Consider the following 20,422-nt stretch of genomic DNA (forward strand, 5'->3'; position numbering starts at 1 on the left):
GAGTTGAAATCTGGAGCTGGAGGGAGAGCTCCGGACATACCAACTCACCCGTGAAGCCATGGTCTGGTGGTTCCAGCTGTTTCACACTTCCGTGACCATGCATAAGCTGCTCTCTCGCTGCAAGACTCCTATCCCTTCTTCAAAACCCTACACACGTGTCATTTCCTCTGACCCTTCTTCACCAACTCCCGAGTCCAAGCTGACCTGTCTGTCCTGTGTTAATTCAGTACTGACTCTTACTATTACAGGTTTTATCTTTTGGCTCCCTACTAAGCCTTGAGCTTGCAAGGGCATGGATCCTATCCACATGCCTTTACATATTCCCAGCACCCCATGTAGTGCTCCTAAATGGAGCTCAGATGTTGAGATCCTGGGGGGAGAATGTAGGCAGCATCTGTGGAAATCGGCTTATGTTCTGATTTAGCTATGGGTGGGCGTGACACCAAGGAGCCCCCTGGGCGCGTCAAAATGCCAGTGGCTATTGACAAAGGACTTCCTGGCTTGAAAAATGGCTGTCACTCTCTCCTATCCTGAGCTTGACCTTGGAAACAGCCACAGAATAAAATCAGAGCCTTCCAAATTAATACACTCATCAAAATGTCATTCTGCAAAAGCTATTTGCTAACTTTGAGGCTCTCCAAGTTTCCCCTGCTCTGAGCAAGAGGGTCTTCTACAGCCAGATGTAAACACAGAGAAATGCTGGGATTTGGGGCCCTGGCACTGGGGGCTCAGAATCCCTGAGGAGGAGGGCTACCCTTGACCAAAGCTCGGGCTTCCAGGAGTACTGCCATCAAGGCATTTGTCATGCAAATTCCCTTCGAAGGCAGGCAGGAGGAGAAAAAAAAAAGGCAGAAAAATAAACTTTGAGAGAAAGAAGAAAAAAAAGAATAATTTCTGCGGAGAAGAGTGCATATCACATCAAACTTGTTGGTTTTTTTGAGACAGACCTAAGCTCAAAATCCCTGATCTACCAGGATATTAATGTCGTTACTTTTTAATTTCTTATATTTAGCAGCCAAGGAACCCGGACAGTGTAATAAAGCTGCACTATGGAAACGCCAGAGCGAGGCAAAGAAGGGAGGGATGGGCTTTCTTAATCACAGTCAGCCATACTCTGTCATCCCAGTCACGGCCACACACCAAAGGGCAGTGTCTTCAGCCCCTGCCTGTGTTCTGCAGAAATGGAAAAAAGCGAGAACCAATCTCACCTTCTGCCCCAACTCGGGGCAAGTGCCTTCAGCTTCCTGGGGAGCGTGCCAGACAATCAGGACACAGCAGAACACAGCTTCTCTGAGAAAACTGCCATGCTTCCTAGACCCAGAAAGCTCACAAAATAACTGTCAGAATTTACCCGTCCTGGACCCTGCAGTCCTCAATCGCTGGGTCGGAATCTGGGCCTCGTAGTGACGCTGAAATTAGAGCCTCCTCACCTGCCTTCCTGGTTCTAGACACACCATCCCCCCATGTCGGGGAGATGCTCCCCGCAGGTTCCACCTCTGCATCGGGTATTGCTTATTCTCCACGTGTGCACGCGCCCGTGTACGTGTGTTGAGCATACCGAGGACCTAATGTGCTTCAGAGAACCCTGAAAGAGGAAATAGCAATCAATATGCCTGTCTAAACAATTAGAAAGAGATGTTTCCGAGTCTCCTAAATCTATCTGGCATGTGTTAGATGCATGCTGTCAGGCTGGCTGCCATTAAATAGCTTCTAAATAATGCAAAGACAATCAGATGTACAAATAAGCAATTCAATTTGGGTGATTGATTATTGAAATAATGCTCATGCACCCAAGGCGTGACATTTCCAATCACATCTCCATTTCATTTCTCAGGCGGTAATGATCTCTCTGCCTCTACTCTCAGAAAGCGATCTCATGGCTGGAGGATTTGGGCACGGGCTCCTCTTGGGTTCTATGGATTGACTGTCCATCTCGCCGGGATGTTCCTTGCACACATGAAACAGATGTGTCTCCTTTGCTTCCTCTCTGCTCTATAAATGCCACCAACTGCATGCTATATTCTCCCAAACGCATGGAGAGCACTTGTTTAGGAATCTTTGAAGGTCAAGGTCTTACAGATGACCTTCATATGGCTTGGCTCTTCCACTCGCTGTCCATCCGAGCCCCTCAATGTTCACAGATTTCCAAAAGGGCATATATGTAGTATGAGAGTCTCCGTAGAATTATCTCTGTATCTTAGATGATAATGAGACAAGATCTCATTGTCTATGATGAATGTAGAGACCCTAGTTTCAGCTGTGTAAACCTCCAGACCTGACCCCCGACTTTCAACATTGGTGTCAATGGCCGAAGATACTTCTCTCACGAAAGCCCATCTTGCATAGTCAGTACCTTTTGGAAGGTTGTTTGGTGAGACCTCCTTGCTGATTTGACAGGGATATTCACAGAAGCTAGCTCATGACACGGCATGGCTCACCGGCCCACGGGATCTGATGTTTGCGTTTGGCAAGTACCCACTGGCACGGCCAGGTAATCCAAACAGTTCAAACCCTGGTTTCCATGTCTGAAGAAAGGAAACAGAATTTTATAGCATGCCAGCCTTTAAGGAGAACTGTTCACCTGGCAAAGGGACATTTGTCTAGGTTAGCACCTCACTAGTCAACAACTAGCTCTTGAGCCAGTGGCATTGGCTGTATCTGGGAGATTGTTTGGGGCTGCTCCCCAGACTTGCTAAATCTGAATTTAACAAGGTCATCAGGTAACTCATAGGCACATTAAACTTTGAGAGGTGCTGCTCGAAGACCTAAGAGGAGTGTGGTAGAAAAAGCTGGGCCCTGGGTTTACTACATTCTAGCTGGTAATCTAGAGTAGGTTATCTGCCTTCTCGAAATGTCACTGCCTTGGGGGAGGGGAAAAAAAAGTTAGAGAGGGAGGGAGGCAAACCATAAGAGACTCGTAAAAACTGAGAATGAACTGAGGGTGGATGGGGGGTGGGAGGGAGGGGAAAGTGGGTGATGGGCATGGAGGAGGGCACCTGTGGGGATGAGCACTGGGTGTTGGATGGAAACCAATTTGACAATAAATTTCATATTAAAAAAAAAAAAAGAAACGTCACTACCTTGACCTGTAAAAGTTAACAGTAAAGATGAAACCTATCCTTTAAGGTGACTGTGAATCCTAATGAATTAATCCAAGAGATATTGTCAGAGCCTCGACCATCTTGGGCTTTCCAGGAGAGGGGGATTTTTTTTTTTAATCAGGTCTCTAACTTGTAAAAAAAAAAGTTGCTATTATCTACTGACCTACAGTTCTTTACAGGTATGGGATATGTTAACATCAAACGCTAAAAATATTCAGTAGACAAGGTGATAAGTAAATCTTTTTTTTTATTAATTTTTTTTATATTTATTTATTTTTGAGAGACAGAGAGAGACAGAGCACAAGTGGGGGAGGGGCAGAGAGAGAAGGAGACACAGAATCCGAAGCAGGCTCAAGGCTCTGAGCTGTCAGCACAGAGCCCGATGTGGGGCTCGAACCCACAAACCATGAGATCATGACCTGAACTGGAGTTGGATGCTCAACTAACTGAGCCACCCAGGTGCCCTGGTGCTAAGTAAATCTTAATCATCCTCCTTCCCTTCTCTGGATGCGAAATGCCACGTGTTAGCTTCGTAACTAGTAGTTCAGAAATGTACCGTGTGGCACAATCTCTTGAACGTGTCCATCCCTCGGCTTTGTGGTGGGTTTTCTAATGTGTGGGCTGACCCCGGTGCTTTTTGCCAAGCAGGTGAGAGCTGCAGGAGAGTTCACACGACAAGACTCTCTCCAAGTGGTGCACCCAAGGCACGCTTCGGCCGGAAGCAGACAAAGTGGTCCCCATTCCTAGGCATGCTACCAGTTCAGAGTGTGCCTCTCCATCTCCCCAGACCTGGAAGTCACCGCCCCTGGTGAAATGCTGCCAAGGTTTTTTATGTGCCCGACTCAAACTCAGCTCAGGCACTTCCTCCAGGAAGCCTCCCCTGACCTATTTCCCAAACGCAGCCCAGTGCTCCTGCTTTCTACTCTCAGAGCACCTGTGGTTGCTTTTGCTCACCCCCAAGCAAAGCCGTTTTGGCTGGCTTCTCCACTGTGCCGAGAGGCCCTAAGGACCAACATCATGCTTGTGCGTGCCTCCCGCAAGGTGCCTGAACAGTCTAGCCAGAGAAGGCAACCGTGGGTCTGCCCCATACCCTCGTCTCCAGCCCATCAACTGTCCCTGGTGGTGTCAGAATTCTAGGTGTTTTGAGCAGTTTATGTCTGCAGCTGCATTAGGAATGAATTATGTATTAAGAAGGAACGGTGCCTCAGTGCAGAGAATGTAATGCCCACTTTGCCCTTCCCAGGGCCCCTTCCCAAAACATCCCACCTCTTGCTCTCTGCACCTGCCACTAGCCTTGTACAAATTCAGAAAATGAATTCTCCAAGTCTTTCACTGTCCCACCTTTTCTCATTCTAGCACAGCCTGGTTTCCTCAGACTCTTCACTTCCAATCAGTGCCCCCTCTCCTCTCCTCCCTCTCCATATCTCGTCTCCCAAAACGCTTCAAACAGAAGCAAAAATAAATTACACGACCTACGTTCCTAGTGTGAGTTGGGTAAATAAGCGTAATGTCTTCAGCCAAAGGAAATCATCTCTAACTGGGAATATCTGGTTTCAGTAGGCCCTTCGATAGAATAGAAGATGAATGGTGTCCTCTCAAGTTATTCATCACCATGGCCCTGCTGAAGGCATACTATTGTAAACAAGGTACTTATTATTCTTGCCCTCATGGAACTTACATTCCGGTGGGGGTAACAGGAAAATAAGCGTACTAATAACAATACACTTGATATTTACACTGGGAAAATTTTCTGAAGGAAATAGATGGGGTGATGCGATAGAAACTTGGCGAGGCCTCTCTGAGACGGTGGCATCTGAGATGAATCTAGAAGGATGATGATAGTAAGCCAGATATGAGAAAAGCACTCCAGGCAGAGGGCAAAGCAGGTTCAAAGCAAAAGGTTGTAGCACCTGAAAGGAACAGACAGCAGGTCGACCTGATCAAAGCAAGAACAGAGAAGATTTGTGTAAGATGAATGAAGTTGGAGCAGTGGGTTCAGATTATTTTGGACCTTGGAAGCCACAGTCGAGCTTATGTTATTTTGAGAGTAGCGGGAACCCCATAAGGGAGTGACGCGATGTGATCTGCATTTGTAAAAGGTCACGGGAGGCCATATGGAGAGTGGGTGCTGGTGGGGTCTACAAGGCGGGTGTGAAGCCTGAGGATCTTCAGTAGCTTGAGCGTGATAGAATTAAAGCAGATTTGAGTAATGTGTTTGTGAGCCCGCCCTGATCAAGACTATGGCTGCCTTTGAGCACCTGCACAGAGGATCAGTGTTTTGACCTTTGTCTGCAGACACCCCCCCCCCCCCCCCCCCCGGACAGTGGAATTATTTCACAAAGCCCTGGAATGTCTAGGAGCACCAATCATTACAGACAGAATAAATAACATGTCTCACCCTTATGTTATTTATAATTTATTTTTTCTTAATTCAAACAGAATTGTGATTAATAAAACATACCTCTTCTTTTAAAAGCATTGTTGAATGCAAAGGAACTTTCTGTCTTTAAGTCACATCAGTGAAATCTCCTAACTGGTATGGAAAACACTTCATGAGCTCAAAATATATCCTGCCGAGTGGGTCAACTTCCAGAATTCATCCTTGACTCAAAGAACCTCACCACACCGTCTCTGCCTCTGGGTACCCTAGAGGCTTGTATTTCCTACCCGCACTTGTGGCTAGCTAGGTGGGGACCAAGGGGAAAGTGAGCCGATGCTATGTGTGACTTCCCTTATGAACTATATGAACAGGGATGTGTCCTTACGTGGTCCCTGTCCCCATGGCTGTAAAGAACTCCAAATCATGGAGCTGCGGACTGGAAGTTGCTGGGATCGGGGGTCCGTGAGTCAACGTCGGAGGAGGGCCTGACCTGATCCGCACAGGACTGGGAAACAAAGAAGGAAACCTTTTGTTGCCGAGATGTTAACCTTTGTTTGTTGCCGCCATCTGGTTAGCCGAGGCTGACTGACACAGTCCTTCGGATATCCCGTAGCTGTGACCAAACAGGCACATACACCCGGATGACCATGGCTGCAGCCTCCTGATGAGCAAGAGAATGCAGACTCCCTAAATGTCCGTCCATGGGAGGCTCTTCTTACAGTGGAATAACATCCTGCCGTTATGAGGCAGCTCCATAAACGATACTGTCGGTGAAAAGTGCAGGGTTCGGTAGACAGGTATAGTGTTTGGCCATTTGTACGTAAGAAAGAATATCCCGATGTAGCAGCAGCTGACATATATTCGGTTCGGGTGCCGTTCGGTATCCTCAAGCTTTGCGATTGTTAACTTATTTAATCCCCGCAATGGCCCTCTCCCAGGCCACGCACGGTGTCCTTCTCCCTGGGCTCCTACCCCTTGCTCCACCCCTGAGACACAGAGACGGGAACACTGTGCCACTGTCTGAGAATTCACTCCTTGTTCGAAGAGAAGTTTGCTCTCAGATAGATTTTTGCCTTTTGCAGTTATGTCATTAAAAGTGTTCTGAACTTCAGACTTGAAATGAACTCCAGAATGGGTCTGCCCTTTCAGCTTTCTGGCTTTACATAATTTATGGTTTCGAATCTTACCGAAAAATGCAAAAGGGATTCAGAAAAGGCAGACATGTACGGCCGCACATCCCTCTGCCCCCTCCCAACAGTTTTCATAAAATTCCCCACGCCCACCCCTGCCCACAGGGGAGGGACCAGCATCTTCAGGATGAGAGGGTTTTATCTGGGTCACAGAAAGAACAGAGGCATGTGGAATTTGTCACGCAATCCACCTCCCTCCCCGACCTTTCCTTTGGTTTAGCTGTTAGCAGCTATAATGTTCCCGTCCCGCATCCGCCTCTCATGGGCACCTCCTTCCCCCTCCTTCCCTCCTTTTCCCCCATCTCTCTCCCCTCCTCTTTCTCTTATCTATCCCTGCCTCCTCTGACTCACCTGGGCCTGAAGTGTCGCTTAGCTTTTAAGGGATTAAATAGGACCAGGGGAGGGGGATGTTTGAAGTTAAATTACCCACTTTCCATTCCAAGCTCGGCCACTTTTCAAACTTGTATTTCTGGGCGACTCACCTTAACTTCTGCGGCCCTGTTCTGCACATCTGTGAACTAAGGTAATGGTTGTATCTATCTGCTAGGTCGTAGCTCGGATTAAAGGACGTCCTGAACGTGAAGAGTGTGTAAACACTTCATAAATATTGGCTTTATCATTTTGGGAGGCAAGATGGTGCCCGTACTCTCCGGCAGCAGGCTGTCGAGTTTGAATCTCCACACTGCCATTTAATAGTTGGGCCATTTTCAAAGTCACTTCTGCTCTCTAAGGTCAGTTTCCTTATCAGTGCGATGGGGACAACGATGCCATTTATCTGTAGGATCGCCGTGGGGAGAAAATGAGATGAAGCGTGTAAGGTACTTAGTACAGGGACGGGCACATTGGAGACCTCCGGGAAATGTGGGCTTTTGGTGTGGAAATGTGAAAAAGCAGAGGGAAACAAACAAACCGTTTTCCCGAATCCCCGGAAAATCATTGCATCTAATTCTTTAAGAGAAGAGGTGGCCTCACCCCAGATTCTTGGCTGCAAGTCAAATACCAGGCTGAATTCATTGGCCTTTGGCTGCACTGCCCACCACAGAAGGCTGCCCACCCCGGACCCACGCCAGTTTTCAGGGTCAGGAGGATGTTTGCGTTTTCGTCTGGCAAACTCCATCTCTCTCCTGACTTCTGGTGGACGAACTCCTCCAAATTTCTCTCCTTCTGTGGCCTCCCCTCCCTCTCCCCTGGACTCCAGTTCTAGATAAGGAGGGCATTGACTGAGTGGGGGGTGTGTGTGTGGGGGGGGCTGGTTGGAGCAGGTGTAGCCAGAAGGGAAGACCCAAGCCTCTGAGCATCTCTCAGCCGGGGACAAGCTCTGTGGGGATTGTGGCTTCTGACCCACCATGCTCAGAACCGAGTTTTTCCCCTTCCGGCTGTGAACTCAGTTAGCATCTCTCCGCCAGGTTTGTTTTTCTCAACTGTGGAACTGGAAAAATAGCAGTGCATTTCTTCGAAGAGTTGGCCTTGAGAACGAGTGCCTGTGGAGTAGCTGGCTCAGCAATCGGTAGACGGGTTATTACTGGGGTGACCTTGAGTGACCCACACTAAGTCCAGGTGGGTGGGTCCAGAAAGAAGTAGCCATCATTTCAAGATCTGAGGCTTCCGGTGCAATTTTTCCCTCTGAAATCGTTCCTGGAGTGTGGCCCTCTAGACACAGCATGGATGGTCCGGGGTAGGCTCCTGGCAGGAAGAAGCCCAGGAGTGAGGGGAGAGGCAGGAAGGAGTTATACTGGGAGCTATACTCCAGCTCTCTGCAGCTCTCTGGACTCAATGGGTCTTCCTTCTCTGGGTGCTATTCAAGCGAGGAGCCAGAAGTCATTCTTGCCACCACCCCCCTGGACTTGATCTTGGCCGGCTGCCCGCCTTCCCAAGCCAACGAACAAGCCTTTGTTGTTCATTTTGTAAAACAATTTAACCTGTGGGAGTGTCACATTTCTGCAGCAGGGACAGACTCGGGAGCTCTGCCTGGCATTGCCCTGCAGCCCCTGGTTCCAGAAAGCTCCTGAAACTCTATTGCCTTGCATGCTCTGAGATCTATCCTTACTTTTTGTTTCAGAAGGCTTCGGAATTCTCTCATTTTCTGAGTGTCCCTTGGAGCAGGAGAGAGAATCACGGACTATTAGAGCAAAAAGGAACCTCAACAATCATCTATAGAAATGAAAAACCTGAAGCCCATGACAAATCTGACCCACCACCATATTTTGTGTGTATGTGTGTGTGTGCGTGTGTGTTTGCGTGTGAATGAGTAACATGCCAACACATAAAGCCTGGCGTTGTCCACTTTTGTTGCAAAGTCATACATCTGGCAGTGCCGGCTTGCATTTCACCATGGCTGCAAACAGATGGACAGGACAGTGGCTGCCCCTTTGCGCTGACCTGAGTTTCTGTCCACGCAGTCCCCACCCCTCCCCATGAAATCACACTTGCCCCTTTGGTTCATCTCCATATCTGCATGGCCCCAACTGGCATTTGAGCTCACGACTTCTAACCTAGTTTGACTCCTCATTGTATAAATGGGAATTCTGAGGGCTGACCGTGAGAGGTGACTCTGCCAAGGTCATCAGAACATAAGTGCCAGGAGTGGGATGTGAGCCCAGCCTTTTCGAGGTCAGGCTCTCTTCATAGAAGCCCAGCCTGTTGAGGACCTGGAGAGGCCATTCGTACCCGTGGCCCTTGGTATCAGTGCCCTCTGGATGACCTCGTGGGGTTTTGGGTCCCCCTCTTTGGTCTTCACCCCTTGGGGGTCATTGCTTTAGGTTGGAGTAGTTGTTGACGGCGGGGCTCCTGAGTTTCACTCGGGCCTTTCTCCAGATGGCCAGAATCAGAGAAACAAGTCCAGAGGTGACTCTTGCTTCCTTTTGCATGTTTCACTTCTGTACTTTATTACCTCTCCTCTTGTCCTTTTCTGTTAACCCCGTTAGACGAGGCTGGGAAAATGTTCTCGCTTTCTCCTGCAAACTGTGGTCAGGAGAGAATTATCGTGCCCGGCAGCCCAGAACTGTCTCACCGCCTCTCACGCCCGGGTACTGATGGGGCGTCAGGCTGCAGAGGGGACATGATGTTGGCCCTGCAGAGCCAAGATTTTGACTAAACCCTGGCTTCGCTTCTCCAGCACTCAGTCCCCGGGGTTGTATCAGATGATGCCCCGGATGACCAGAGCTGACTCGAAACAGGCACGAGGAGGCTGGCAGGCGGCCCCAGCAGTGACCTCAGCGTCCCTCCTCAGGGGCCCCAACGTTCTTCAGGGCCTGTGACGACAGGTGGGGAATGAGGGGGGCGAGATCTCAGCGCCTGGCAGGTCTCGTGCATTCTGTGGGTGCCCGGAGGCCCTGGGGGCTGGGTCTGCATTTCTGTTCTCTCCAGTCAGCCGCAAATCCCCGTCTCTGAAAATGAAATTAGAAGGAACGGCTGGCAGATAATACCTATGGTAGATCCCGATGTAAAATGCCTCCCTGGCCCTCTGATTAGGCCGCTCCTAGGACAAGCAATGAGGACTACACAGTAATCTTATTATATGGGGTCTGCCAAGGGCAAAGCAGGGGTCACATATTTGTGCATCGTAACCCCATCCCCCGCTTCTCTTCCCTAAGCCACCAACCCCTCCAGGGCACCCGCTCTCTATCCTCTGGGCGGAAGGCACGGTCACGCTGGGGGATTCTTGCAGGCCAGAAGACTTTCCGGTTTCTTCCCTGCCCCAGGATGGCTCACCTGTTGTCCCCAGCCTCAGAGACGTGCCCCACAGTTTGAACCTGCTGCTGAAGTTTGAGTCCCACTGTTTATCAAAAGAGAAAGCTGTACACGGAAGGTTAAGTGCATGGAAGCCAAACATTCCCAGCGTCTGGCCCGTCCAGCTCTCCCAGTAGCAGAGGGCTTAGTTCTCTCTTCCTGGGACAACGTGACAAAGCAAAGGATACTTGATGAGCTTCCGTCCAAAGACGTAGCATTGAGAGGAATGAATGTGGCCATACAGTGGGCGACGAGGTCTTGCCCCCTAACTTCTGATTCAGCTGCCTGCGTAAGGAGAAACTAAGTATTAGGACATTTTTTTAAATTTATTTTTTTAACAATTATTTTTGAGAGAGAGGGTGGGGGACATGAGCAGGGAAGGGGCAGAGAGAGAGGGAGACACAGAATCCATAGCAGGATCCAGGCTCCGAGCTGCCAGCACAGAGCCCGACGCGGGGCTCAAACCCATCAACCATGAGCTCATGACCCGAGCCAAAGAGGACGCTTAATCTACTGAGCCACCCAGGCGCCCCAAGCAACGAAGTATTTGGAAACCATGCTTGGCCACCAGCTAGTTTCCTCCTTCTTGCTGTCAATAAAATTTAACCCCATCTCCTTTACCTATGGAGCATAACTCTGGGGAAATGTCTGTGTGTGGTGTGGGGAGCGTGTGGGGGTAAATTTGGCTAACTGTCAGGGTAAATTACCTAACGATTGGAAAATACACAGATTTTGGCTAGTGAAAAGTAACAAGATACGGTATTTACATAGATTTTTATGTACAAAACCCAGGACAGTTTATACTATTGCACTCTGATCGGTTTTCTGTACCCATGGATGGGGAGAAGTAGACAATTTAAGAGAACGATAAAACCATTGTTTGGAGTTTCATTTATATTTCATTGATATGTGACACCAGAACACAGATTGATGCTTACATTACACGAAGTAACATTTCATGTGCCCTCATCACACAGTGCCACCTCCGGCTGTGGCGCAGTGACTTGGACGTAGCAGGAGCACTCTCAGGACTCGCTAAGTGAACGACTGTCATCCCGTTAGTCACGTGCCCACAGACGCACCGAGGCTCTCCTCTGTGCTGAAGTCCTTTGAAGCGCTAAAAATCATGTGGACAAGGAAGGATCATAATTTCCCTAGGCTCTAAACCAAGAGTCAGCAAACTTCTTCCGTAAAGCCTCGGAGAGTAAATACTTTTGGCTTCGCAGGACAGAAGGTCTCTTCTGCCAATCCCCGGCTCTGTTGTTGATGCACGAAAGCAGCCACACACACCAGGGAAACAAACGGGTGTGGCTGCGTTCCAATCACACTTCACTTACACAAAAGGTGGAAAAGGACCTGGCCCTGGGGCCAGAGTTTGCCAACCTGTGATCTAAGGCTTTGGTAAGTGCTATCAAGGGCTGTGTTGAAAAACAAAGCTGGCGCTTTGGCAAAGTTTGGTCTCGGATTGAAAGCCTGACCAAGCATGTTACCATGAAAACAAGCATAAAGCTGGTTGTCAGGGAAACTGGATTCTTTTCCTGGTTCGTTCACTTGGAGTGAGACCCTAAGAAAGCCTCACTTATATCAGCCTCAGTTTCCTCATGAATAATGTGAGGGTTTCTTCTATTTACATCAGAAGAACTTCAAAACCTTTTGCAGAATGTATAGGATTTACTTCCACACGCTCACCACTTTTTTAAATTTGGGTGAACTTTTATGAGCTGAGGATCGGTCTCGTGGGAACAATCAGTGTGTTGTGCAGGACAAAAAGCCGAATCGTGTCTGCATTTTGTTTCCGGACAGAAAAAAAAAACCATTTTTATCTATAAAGTTTGTTCATGGTTTGTTCTTTTATTTCTGGATATTAAATACCTGTATCACAACTTTTTTAGGGACCTGATATCTCAAACACTGTCCCTACAGCTGAGGACTTTCTCATTGCCTGCACTTTGATAGAGGGCAGTGCTTAATCCCCAGTAGCTAGGATTTTGGCATGTGCACCACGATCAGAGAATTGGACAGTCTCCCCTCTGCTCTATGAATCTTGGGAAATGAGGTAAAGACCTAAGGCCATTAGTAAGGCTCCAGTGGGGATTCGGTGGGAATCTATTAAGGACAGAGCCAGCAGCGGATTCTAACCAGACTCTTCCTTTGCCAGACTGTGGCTCTGATTCTTGAACCCAGCCCCTCTTGATTTCATTCATTCATTCATTCCCTCATTTATTTTATCAACATTTATCTAGCACCTACTATGCGTTCAGCATGACAGAAGGCAGTGTCCCAAGTGAGCAACACAAAAGGAACTTACCACCGACGGGGAGAACAGACACACACTTGTACAACTGATTATTTAATTGCAACTCCTTATAAGGACCGCCATGGAGAAGTTGAGGGTATTCCTATCAGGAATAGCAGGGAGAAATTCCCTGATCTGTGAGGAAGGGCAAGAAAAGCCTTGCCAAGGAATAAACATTTGAGGTTTGAGCTGAAGGATGAATGGGTATAAACTTTTGAAAGAGGGCCGGAAGCAGAGGGGACAGAATGTGGAAAGACCCTGAGCAGGCAGGATCTTGTGCACTTAGGAACTGAAGGGAAACCAGGGGCTCTGGAGCTGCGTGAGTCTGAAGGTCCTGGTGGCAGACTGAGTTGGAGAGGCATTTGGGTCCTGTTGGCCAAGGTAAAGATTGGGGCTGTTCTTTCCCAAGAGCAACTATAAACCACGGAGGGGCTTTAATTGGGTGAGTGAAATGATTGGATTTCCATTTCTCAAGTGTTGCTCTGGCTGCTGTGCAAAGAATGAATGAGAGGGGTAAGTGGGCTAAGAAAAGGACAGTTCAGAGGTTATTCAGTGTCCCCAGCAGTACTGAGAGTAGGGTGGTGATGGGACATAAGTGAAATGATTCAGGAGAAATATGAGAGGTAAACAAGATAGAACTCCACGACCAGTGGGTGGTGAGTTTCTGTTATGAACACGGGGTAGTTGGAGGCCATCTTGATTGATACAGGAATTTCTGCAAAAAGAAGGATTGGGGTAAGGTGGAGGAGTTTTGTTTCAGTCATATTGAGTTTTGTTACTACCTGTTGGCCCCTCTGAATCTTTAATCTTCTAGCTTGGCTGAATCAACTGAGATAGTATTATTACTGTTGCCTTTGGTTCCTACTTGGGGATACAGGATGGACTTCATGCAAGGATACTGGGTTCCTCTCTCTCCTCCATGTATTAGTTTCTTCACTCCTGAGTTTCCTGATGTGAGCCCTATGGTCATTTATCCCCATGGGAGGCTCAGGACAAGCTATTCTTTTCTCCTTGACTATTCATCCTTTTGCACCTCCCCAGTGAATATCGGTATCTCCTGATAAGCAATCCAACTGTGACTCGCTCTTGACTCCTCTGGTGTTTTTCTAGGAGTGCAACTAGTCCTGACCTTCCAAAATCTTCTCAATGGGCCATTACACCTGAGCCTATTGTGACTCTTGGCCTTACTCATTTGGATAGCTGGCCCCCAGGATATGATCAATATGTATATAAACACTCTCAAAAATTCACTTTCTTATCAACCCATCTTTCTGGGTTTTTTTTCTCTTCTTATTCTTTGGGGTCAAGGTCCTGGTCAGTCATCCCAATGTGTACAGCACCTCACCTGAAAACAGAAACATGTTATGAAACTACAATCATGAGGTTATTGTCAAGACTGTATGGGGACCTGTTTTCTGGATGACCTGTGAGCACCATTTCTCTGTCCTTTCTCTTTTCCTCATTATCTGTGAATAATTGGGGCTGGCTGTCATGATCGACTCCATGACAATGATTGCCAAGTCCTTAGAAAATGTCAAACACTAGATATAATAATAAATTACATCGAGGGAAACTCTAAGGGTATGTCTTAGCTCTTTACAAAAAACTTCTGAAAATCTTTACAAAAAACTTTAGAAAAATCCGGTAAATGGTGCAGATGAAGATCTGAGTCCTTTCTTCCACAACTTGAGGCACCCAAACATCATATTCTTTCATTGCACCATGCTTTCCATTTTTCCCTCTACTGGGACCAGCACTACGTTAAAAAAAAAAATAGAGCATGGTTGCATCTGAAGGACACATAAGGAAAAAATGCCCCACAGGCAGAAGAGGGATGGAATGAGCAAGTACGTTAAAATATTACTGAAAGTCCGGAGGAACAAGGCAAAATCCCATCAGCTCAGCAGTCCTGGATTATTTCACCACATGACACTAAAAATGAACAACTTACTAACCAATTAGTTTCTTCTTTTTTTTTTTTCTTTCCACATGACTTTTAGTTAGAATGGGAACATCTGGAGTTTGGAATCAATTGTCCAGAACTAGCTGCTGTGCTAATTAATATTCACACAAATAGCTTTTCTGCCAAGGTGTCCCTGCTTCAATCTCTGTTCCCTGCAGGCGCCAGTGCTTCCCTACGAACGGTGTCCATCTGAGGAACATTCTGGTTGGCTTGTACAAGGAAGAGGGGGAGCAGAGGAGGGTGATAGAGAGGTTTGCAATATGGCCGCCTGTCTGAAACGAGGAACAGCCCATTGGATGAAGTGCTGAGAAACAACTCAGGAGAAGGAAAAACTCCTGCTGCTCGAACAGGGAGATGTAATGAAATGCAGGATTGCCTCCCCAGTCTCCCTAGAGTAGAAGAAAGTGAGTCTCAGAATGAGTTCATGTTTCCATCTTGCTGGATGGTGACAGCATTAAGAAACTTTCTTTCACATAGGGGCGCCTGGGTGGCTCAGTCAGTTAAGTCTCTGACTTTGGTTCAGGTCATGATCTCGCGGTTTGTGGGTTCGTACCCCACGTCGGGCTCTGTGCTGACAGCTCAGAGCCTGGAGCCTGCTTCAGATTCTGTGTCTCCCTCTCTTTCTGCCCCTTTCCCGCTCATACTCTGTCTCTCTGTCTCTCTCTCTCTGTCTCTCAAAAATAAATAAAACATTAAATTTCTTTCTTTTTTTTTAAGAAACTTCTTCCATTGTAGACTATTCTGGCCTCATTACAATTTCTCTTTTCCACAATGAACTGGTAGAAATTCTAGAATTTCCTGGGAAGGTCCTACCTGCAAGAGTCTATCCAATTCTGAATCTACCTCCGTGGGCTCTCATGACGGCTTGCTTGTTTCTTTTTCACTTTTACTCCACAGCACGGGACTTGACAAGATATTAATGTAGATATTAACAACCCCACTGGCCACTTCATCCAAGCCACTGGCTTGTTGGTAATTCACTTTGCAGACCTGCACTGACCAATGTGGTAGCCAACTGAAATGCGGTTGGTCCAAACTGAGATGTGCTATAAAAATGTAAAATGTACACCAGACTTCATGTTTCTTTTTATCTTTTTAATGTGACTACTAGAAAATTTTAAATCATATATGTGACTTACATTTGTGGCTCACACTATTTCTATTCAATAGCAGTGATCTAGAGTCCTGAATCAGAACACATGGAATTCTCCTCAGCTCCCTCTAATAAAATAGCTACTATTTCCTGAGAATCTACTATGAAACATTGACCAGGGGACCTGCCCCTATTTTAGGCATTTGCACATTATCTTTAGTACTCACGGCAGTCTTATTATCTAGGGATTACCAACCCCATTTTACAGATGGAGACCTTGGGCTAAGAGAGGACGTGTGACTGGTTGGACCCATGTGGTTCAAGTCAACGTCATCGACGGCACCAACAGTGTGCTCTACATTGTGTCACACACTGGGGACAAGTTTGAGGAGCTATCATCCATGACCAACTTGACTGAAACCTAGGTCCCTCTTAAACCATCTTTACCCTTATAGTTTTTCAATGTACAGAAGGTAGAGATTTCTACTTGCTTTCATCATTTCATGTTCAGCTTCTCTTTTTCATGGGACTGGTTATGAGGACAAGGCAATGGATATGAATCAGAGCCCTGGTCTGCATATGACTCATTGGAGCTCACTGTCCTTGCAAAGCTTTTACAGCACAAATGGTATTCTTAATGGTCTACAAGTGTGATAAGCTGAAGCGTCCAGCCCTGGGTTTGATATTTGTATGTCAGCACCAGGATGATTCACAAGGGACCAGGACATGATGAACTCTATGCAGTCTTAGGGCAAAAGGTGCATCTGGGGGGTCTGGGCAGAAGAGCAATGAGGCATAAGAACATGAAGACACTGTGAAAAGGGGGTATAGTCAATGGCAGGATCTGAGACTGAACTGTCAGAGTGGTTGGAGGTTCAGGCTCTGACTGACAAACGGGCTTATAATCCAAGGCCCAGCAATGTGTGAGGGCCTCTGAACATACAGGAAGGAAACAACAGAAGTCAGTATAAGGGACCATACAGAGAATGGGATCTGGAAACGGAGATCAGAGACACTCAGAAAAAAGCAAATGTGTCCATATGTAACATGCCCTGGTTATGAGCTTTGCATCTTAGGCAAAACTGCCCTGGTGTTGAGCCCCAATCTTGGAGTAGGCAGATGCCAAAAATAGTGGCTTTATACTTAGTTGTAGAGAGATTAATGTTAAATTACTTATTTTATTCTTATATGAACTTTAAGAGGCAGGTACAACTTTTATCATCTTCCCCATCTTACAGATGAGGAAACTGAGGCACAAAAATAACACACCATTGATGAGAGGTAGAGCTGGGGTTCATTTCTAGATAGTGTACTAAGTTATCTATTGCTGCATTACAAATTACCAGCATTTAGCACTTAAAACAACACAGACTTACTATCTCACAGTGTCGTGAGTCACAGTTGTGGACAAAGCATGGCAGAGCATAGCTGTTCAAGGGCTCGCAGGGCTGCAGTCGAGATACTAGCTGGGTGGGGTGCCAGGTGGCTCAGTCGGTTAAGCATCCGACTCCTGATTTTGGCTCAGGTTATGATCTCATAGGTGTGGGATCAAGCCCCATGTCAAGCTTCGCACTGAATGTGGAGCCTGCTTGGGGTTCATGCTCTCCCTCTCTCTCTGCCCCTTCCCCCCACACCCCCCACTCTCTCTAAATATAAATAAATAAACATTAAAAATTAAAAAAAAAAGATGTTGGCTGGGCTACATTCTCATCTGGAGGTTTAGCTGGGGAAAAATCCATTTCTAAGTTCATTACGGTCACTGTAGAATTCATTTCCTTGTGTCTATTATGACTGAGGTCTTCGTTTTCTTCCTGGCTGTTGGCCAGTGACCACTCTCAGATCCTAAAGAGACCACCCTCAGGCCATTTCCCCAGGGTGCCCTCCATAGTCTCTCTCGGAGCCTGGTAGCTTCTTCTTCAAGACCAGCAGGCGAATCTCTCCCCCTAGTCTGCCAAGATAGAATCTTACGTAACATACGTAATCGTGGGCGTGACTACCTCATTATCTTCATATTCTCCTAGCCGGAAGCAAGTCTCGGGTACCACCTGCACTCAAGGGGAAGGGAGGATACAAAGGTGTGACTCACTGGGGATCATCTTAAAATTTCACCTGTCAGTGTGTGTGCCAGTCACAGTAATGACAGGTAAATGCTGAGCGGGCTGCTTCATAGAACCAGGCTGAGCCTGTCCTGCCCTCCCTGCCTCATCTCTGCCCATTCCTGTAGAGAAGATCCTAGGGTCACCACGCTAGCTTTGTCCAGTCCCTTAGTCTATGACTGCTGAGCCTAACAGCACTTACTATCAGGAGTCCACCTCACCAGTGAATGGAGTCTGGGATCATCTTGTCTCCTGAAATCTGGAAACTTCTGTGCTTCAGATGACCCAATAGTCTTAGATGCCATCCATTCATCTTTTCGTTTCCCTGCACGAACCTTTGCCAGACTCTGTGCCAGGTGCCAGATGCATAAAAGATGCTGTCCCTCGGTAAGCCAGACTCTGTTTTCCAGCTGTGAGACCAGCTCATAAGATACCTTGAATGCCAGGACTAGCACCCAGAGGCTCCTGAAGCTCTGCCCCTGCCCATCATGATGGATTCCTTAAAGGTCAGCACAGCCTCCAATGTGTTTTTGACTATTGTCCGTGGTCTTCAGAAGCAGATCATAGCTGGGTTAGTTGAGGCCCAGAGGACCCACTTCTTTCCTCCCCTTAGATCTCTTTTTCCCCTTCCCCCTCCTGTCCCATGGTTGAAGTCCCGGGATGCCTTCCATCAGGTCCTAGAAGCGTTACCACAGTCCCCCTGTATTTGTGGCTGGGGGTTGCTACAAGAAGTTCGGCTCAGTTATCTCTAGCAATTATCCTAGTATAAAATCATGGCTGTGTTTTGTTAAGTATACTTTTACCTTTCTGAGGTTAATGAACGCGTAGCTCTGTAATTATAACAATCGCTCATATAGCAGAAGTCTGACCAAAAGCTGACAGGGATATGTGCCAGCTCCTTGCGGGGGTGGGGGGGCAGCAAGACAGTCTCTGCCTGAAGTCTCTGTCTCTCCCAGAAGGATTCAGCTACAAAACTGCCTGAAAGAGGGAGGCTCCAAGTAAGACAGTAAGCAAATAGCTTCTACCATGGCCTTGACGTTCAGAACTTTGGCTGTTTCTGTTGTTAGGCAAAGTAACCATGCCGGCTTGGTTTTTAGGATATCCAGCTATAGTACAGGACCTGGTGAATATTCGATATACACACATGCTGGGGTGAATGAAGACATGAATGAAATAATGATCATATCATTTCATTTATCAGTCACCTTTGTATACTCATTCATTAAAAAGATTACTAAGTGTATTTCTTTGCCCTGCTCACTACCCCCAATTTTGCCAACTGCTGAGAGGCTGGAGTTATTTTTCCCTCCACGGCTCTATGGTCTTTATTTGCTTTAATATAAATTAAGTGGCCATCTGTCCTTAGTTCCTTCTGGACCCAGGTCATCTTATTAATCTCTTTGGCCCAAATAGATCCTATCCTATCCTGACCCATTCTGTCCCTTATCACCATGCTTCATTGTGCTAATATTTCTGGGTCCTTCCTTAAACCAGGCACCCAAGATAAGAACCATGAAATTATCAAACCACTAGGTGGTTTGATATGAATATACTACAATTCTCTTGCTTTGGTGTAGTTCTTCTTTTTTAAAAAAACGTTTTATTTCTTTTTGAGAGAGCACATGCAAAGGACAGGAAGAGAGACAGGGGCAGAGGATCTGAAGGGGGCTCTGCGCTGACAGCAGCGGGCTCAATGTGGGGCTCAAACTCATGAACCCGTGAGATTATGACCTGGGCTGACGTCAGATGCTCCACCAACTGAGCCAACCAGGCTCCCCTCACTGGTGTTATTGTTTTTTAATGGATGTTGAAAAACCTTGAGTGGGGGAGGGGTGGTCCACAGACAAATTCTTGAGAGCTCTCTGAGTTCTCCATCATGGTATTTAAAATGTGCGATTCTATATTTATGCCAAATTATGTGTTGTAGGCATTTTCTAGAAGCTTGGCATAAAACTTAAAAAAAGATACTGCCACCATTTCAGTGACTACCTTTACACTTTGCTTAGAATTACATCAACGCCAGCTCGTACTATTCCAATCATCCAGGAAAAGGAGGAAAAGACAGAGGTAGATTAGACTATAAAGGATGCTTTGTATCCAAGTGATGTCACTGCATCCTGAACCAGGGATGGTTTTGCAGTCGTTTGCAAGGAACAAAAAGAAAGAATCTGAAAATTGAGTCACTACAGAGCCCACATTCGTATTAGCATGCTAGATTCAAAATAATTTATTCCACAGCAGTCAGTATCATATTCACATGGGGAGCCGAAATTTAGTTTTAGCAAAAGAACCATATCCATCACACTAAATTAATGTTGTTAATTTAAATATTATTGGCTTTGTTTGCATTTGATTTGTGACTTTGTTTTGATTTTAGCGTTGTATAAGAATTAGAAGAATAAGGGATGTGTACTTAGTTTTATGTCTCTACATGTTTTAGGATGTCAGCAATAAAAGAGTAAAGTGTAAATACTCACTGTCTTTTCATGTCAAGTATTGTCTGATTGCACCCAAACCTCCAGTCTTCCTGAAGTTGTCTCTCTAGGTCCCCTCCTGAAGAGCAGTGGATTCTCT

This window comes from Lynx canadensis, chromosome B3, assembly GCF_007474595.2.
Source record: "Lynx canadensis isolate LIC74 chromosome B3, mLynCan4.pri.v2, whole genome shotgun sequence".
NCBI lineage: Eukaryota > Metazoa > Chordata > Mammalia > Carnivora > Felidae > Lynx > Lynx canadensis.